Consider the following 5,760-nt stretch of genomic DNA (forward strand, 5'->3'; position numbering starts at 1 on the left):
ATGCAATGCACACAAGATTTTAGCAATAAACTCAGAAAGATGTGCAAATAAAGCGTAAATACATATATAAATCCTACGCACATCAATACCATGGAGGCGCGAACACACTGATCGTGCTAAGATCTGCCAACCTTTAAAGGCAAGAGTTGCTGTCGGGATTGTGAAGGGTTCGCATCGAAGGTAACCTTGATTCCAGTAGATAGAATCGATAAACGAGTATGATTTTTCACATGGATCTTTTGGAGGGATCCTTTTTCCGTTGCATTTATGCAGTTAAAATTTGTTTTAGACGCATATAGATCCCTACAAATTACCTAGGCATCTTAGCAGTATAATTATAGACCTGACGACCTAGAGCGTTGCCGGCACTGCGAGACAGAGAAAACAGGGGTAGAAAGGTGATTTTGTATGATTACCGTGTGGACCAGGCAACTGTTTTTATAAAGCCGTTCTAGGCGACTGGAAAACTATTCGAGTTGCTTGGAAAGAAGCGGTGCGAGGTGACTGGATCTTCGATCCAAGTGACTGGAGTCAGAAAATCGGGTGTGTATGCGAAAATCGCGATCGATTTCTGGTTTCTCGATTCGAGGCGACTGGATGTTAGTTTTCAGTCGACTGGATTTGGCTGGGCCAGATTTTTTGAGTCTGTTTCAATTTAATCGGGTTGGATTTAATTGATAAATTTTAACTTAGGTTTTGATTGATTCTTGTTAAAGTAAATTTAAGTTAAAGTTTAATTTGATTAATTTAGTTAAGGTAGTTAAGAAAAATTACGTAGCCTTACATGGTTCATTTTCCATTTTTCTCTTCCCAAAAATCACGTGTGTGGTCATGTGATCGTCGGGCGCAGGGATGGTTTAAATGGTAGTTCAAGGCATCTCCCAGAACCACTCACGTATTTTCTCATACAAAAATCCTGACACCGCCTCACTCCTGCTTCATCGACGAAATTAGAAACCCTAGATCTCACCGTAGAAATTGATCCAAATCTCTACTTTTACTTCATCGACCCTCCTCGATTTAGTATTCACCGGTGTTTTCACTAGCCTCGCTCATATCTCATCGACGAAATGGAGAATGGTAGCTCTCAATGCTTCACCGGCAACCGCATGATCTCCTTCTGGTATAAGGCTTCCATCTCTTTAGTTGGTGCTTGTCCCTTGGAAGAATTAGGTTTGAGTGAGGGTTGACCCTAAGGCTACATAATCACTAATATTTGAAATGTCAAAGAATCCATCATCTTCGTAGGTGAAATTATTTTGGTTATATATTTTCAAAAATTTTAAGCAAAATATATATACTTAGTTTAAGTTAGTTTTATATAGGTAGGTCATTTAGCTTAGTTAAAAATGCATTATCTCAGTATCATCATCAATTAGGAATAATGTTTACAAATGGTTTGATCTATAGAATCAATTACTAGGATTGTTGATTGTCATATTTAGTTTGTATTTAAATTTATTAATTATATCCAGATGAATTGATTAAAAAGTATAATTTATTTTGACTTTTATATTATACTTTTTACCGTTTGAAGAATTGCATAACAAAGTGGTGCCGGTCTTTTAAATAGTTTAACTTAGTTTGAAGAAAATCATATTATTTGATTGATTATTTAAAAAGTTTGAATGTTTTATTTGTATACTATAGAAAATGCAAACAGTTACATCAACGACTATTAAAAAAGTTAAAGAATATTTATCATATATGGAGCAGAAGTTACATTAGATAAGTAAATTAGTTCATTTTAGAGAATTCTTTTGTTGAACTTCCCTAAGGACAAGGCCAAGGGAAAGGTGTTAGATTTGAAAGGTATTATAAGGCAATCGCCTTATGGTAATATTATTTATTGGATAAATAGCAATTCACTATTTGAGTGCACATTTTTCATGTGTTTGATTGGATCTTATACTTAAATATTGAATGTCCGCAATACGATTCATAGCATGAGAGAATTTATGATTGGATCACAACTCGTGAGCATCTGTACATGTGCAATTATAAATGTATTGAAATTATCCCTAGTCGAGGAATTGATGAGCACAGACGTCATCGATTCTGTAAAAACTAGCACATTTAGACTCCTTGGTTAACCAAGCAGCCGATCTCACTGCTGGAGACATTGGATGTTGAGAGTTAAACATGGATGTTGGTTAAAGGTAATCAGTTTATTGGAGTGATATGTCTTGAGACTTCATATGATTATATATATACGTCAATGAAGATCTCAGTGCAGCTTGAGTGTGAGTTTTCTTTGACTTGCGGTATTCAAGTTACCTTGGTCATGAAGGCTTATACTTTGATATTTTAAGCAAACATCTCTGAGAAGATGTAGACCCGAGATGATTAGGTATAAGTCGAAGTGTCCGAAGGTATTTGAATAGTTTACAGAGGATTCACCGATCTTTGGAAAAGGAGACGTATATCTTGTGGCCGCTTGTCAAGATTGTTACTAAAAGTCTTTGGCCAAAACATTCTTGGACACATGTACAAGTAACTTGAATTCACAGGATAAGAAAGCTAGTTTGGGCTAGATGTGACATAGTCAACCTAGTGGGGACTGATACAAATACACTATGTCTTGAACTAAGCGGGTAGACGATGAAAGGAATGAGACACGTTTAATTGGAGCTGCTGAAGGGTTTAGAAACTGTTTTAGAATCAATCGTTGATTTTCTGATCAATTGGGGATCATGATGTACTACTAGGTGCCATTCATGATTATTTCATAATTAATTATTAATTACAGACGACCAACATAATCGAGAACCTATTGGATCATACGCATTACAAGTTCTTTGAAGAATTTAAAATGAGTTTGAGAATTGGATTCTCAGATGAGAGAAATAAAGTCTGGTTGGACCAGACAAAGGACAAAATGATGGAATTCGTCTTGCGAAGATGAAATGAATGAAACTGATTTTGTTTAAATCAGAGGTCGTTTGGTTAGTGAACCAAATGATTCAGTTTTGAACGAAAATTGAACCAATTTGGTTTGATTTATGACGGAAGAGATTTTAGTAGAACAAATGCGATGAGAAGTTTCATCTTGGGAAGATGAAATGAACAAAACTGGTTTGGGTTAAATCGGAGTTAATTTGGTTAGTGAACCAAGCGAACCAAAATAAACTCGGTTTGTTATAGTGCGGGTCTGAATCAGTTCAGTCAGATTTAGGGTTTTTCGGGTTTTGGTTTTCTGGTTTTTTGGCTGCCACGAGAAAAATAATGAAAGAAAAACCATAATCGCGATTACAAGTATTGTAGCTCCTCAATAAAATAGGGATCGCGCGATCAAGCCCCTGTTCATCGTCTTCCTCCCTATGCATTACCCGTGCCTAACTCCCCGTTAGAACTAGTCACTTCTATAGGTAGACTTCCCACCTACCAAACATTCAGTTTTGGACTTTCTTACCTAACCTCCAGTTAGGACTAGTCACTTCCCTAGGTAGACTTCTCACCTGCCAAACATGTAATTTGAACTTTCCCTTGCCTAACATCCAGTTAGGACTAGTCACTTTCTTAGGTAGACTTCTCACCTGTCAAAATCCAGTTTGGACTTTCTGCTTAGTCCCGATCCTCGGCTCTTATGATTTCTTGCTAGACATCTGGTCCACCTGACCTGCGTAGACTTCCACTGCTAGACATCTGGTCCACCTGACTTGCCTAGACTTCCACTTGGTGCACTTGATCCAATTAGGACTTTCTTGCCCAATCCTCCAGATCAGGACTTTCTCTGCCTAGCCTCTAACTAGGACTTATCCTTGCCTAGTCTAATCGACTAGGATTTCTCGCTAGTCTTCTGGTCAAACTGACCTGACTAGATTTCACTCACATCCAAATATTAGGTCTTGTTTGGATCAACCCTTGGTCAAACAGACCAGACCTAGGTGTATTGTTAAACATCGAAATTCTAGGGTCAGACCTAGTGCTCCTTGTATCAACAGGAGATACATCTTTAAGCCATACTCTAATGATATTAGGAAGACTGTTCCTCAAGAATACAAGGACAAAGATTGATGTGCATACAGAAACACTTACTATGGAGTTTGGGGATACTGTGGTACAGTTTAGTATACTTGAAGTAATGAGGTACCCTGAAGAAAATCACTCGCTTCTTGACATTGATATTCTTGATGAGTTAGAATCTGAGGCTGCTGACGATTTATATACAAGATTAACAAGTTTGATGATGATGCAGATATCTCCTTGATTGAGATGGATAAGGCTTTGAGGTAGTAGATGATGATTCCTATTTTATCACTGATGATATTTTTGATGTTTGTATAGGAATTTCTGTATTGGAATTAGGTCCTGAAAAATTACTTTCATCCGTTGTTTAACCTCCAAAGTTGGAATTACAGCTCCTACTAGATCGCTTGAAGTATGTCTACTTGGGGAAAGAGGAGTTACCAGTCATTATTGCCAAGAACCTTGCGGCAGATCAAGAGAAAAGACTGTTGAATCTTTTGAGGCAGTATCAAAAAGTTATAGGATGGACCATTGCAGATATTCCTGGCCTCAACCCCTCCTTTTGTATGCATAAAATTTTCTTGGAGGAGGACAAGAATCCAGTAAGGCAACCGCAAAGAATCCTGAATTCATTGCTTTCTGAAATGGTAAAGAAAGAAATTTAAAAGTTGTTACAAGCTGGTATCATTTATCCCATTTCAGATAGTCAGTGGGTAAGCTTAGTGCAAGTTGTGCCAAAGAAATCTAGGATGACAGTGATTGCTAGCAAGGATAATGAGATGATTTCTACTCGAGTTCCGAACAATTGGAGGGTGTGCATAGATTACAGAAAGCTTAATCAGGCTACACGAAATGATCATTTCCTGTTACCTTTTATTGATTAGATGTTGGAGAGACTAGCGGGAAAGACTTATTAATGCTTCTTGGATGGTTATTCTGGATACTATCAGATTTGTATAACACCCAAAGACCAAGAGAAGACTACTTTCACATGCCCCTTTGAGACGTTAACATTTATATGCATGCCATTTGGCCTTTGCAATGCTCAGGTACATTTCAACGATGTATGGTAAACATTTTTGCAGATTTTTTTAAAGCATTGCATGGAAGTGTTTATAGATGATTTCACTGTGTATGGTTCATCGTTTGATGCATGTTTAGATAGTCTTTCTCGTGTTTTACAAAGATGTGTAGAAACTAATCTGGTATTAAATTTTAAAAAAATATAATTTCATGGTTGAGCATGACATTGTTTTAGGTTATATTGTTTCAAGTAAGGGCATAGAGGTAGATCCTGCTAAAATCAAATGTGATTTCTTCTTTATCTTAACTTGCATGCGTGTGGGAGGTTCGATCTTTCCTTGGTCATGTAGGCTTCTATAGGAGATTTATTCAAAATTTCAGTGCTATCATCCTTCCTCTCTCACATCTAATTGCAGAAGGATGTGGAATTTATATTTGATAAAAAATGCAAGGACACTTTCAACCAACTCAGGGGCGTTCTCATCTCAACCCCTATTATGCATGCTCTCAATTGAGAATTACTGTTTGAATTAATGTATGATGCTTCTAATTTTGTAGTGGGTGTAGTTTTAAGTCAGAAAGTTGATGGAGCATCACACATTATTTACTATGCATCTAAGACGCTAGACTTGCTTAAGCAAATTACACAACCATAGAAAAAGAACTTCTAGCAATTGTTTTTGCATTGAATAAATTTTGTTCATATTTATTGTGTTCTCATGTGGTTATCTTTTCAGTTCATGCATCCCTCAAGTTTCTCTTAAAGAA

This window comes from Curcuma longa, chromosome 4, assembly GCF_044706935.1.
Source record: "Curcuma longa cultivar G26 ecotype Majalengka, Jawa Barat chromosome 4, ITB_CL_G26_1.1, whole genome shotgun sequence".
NCBI lineage: Eukaryota > Viridiplantae > Streptophyta > Magnoliopsida > Zingiberales > Zingiberaceae > Curcuma > Curcuma longa.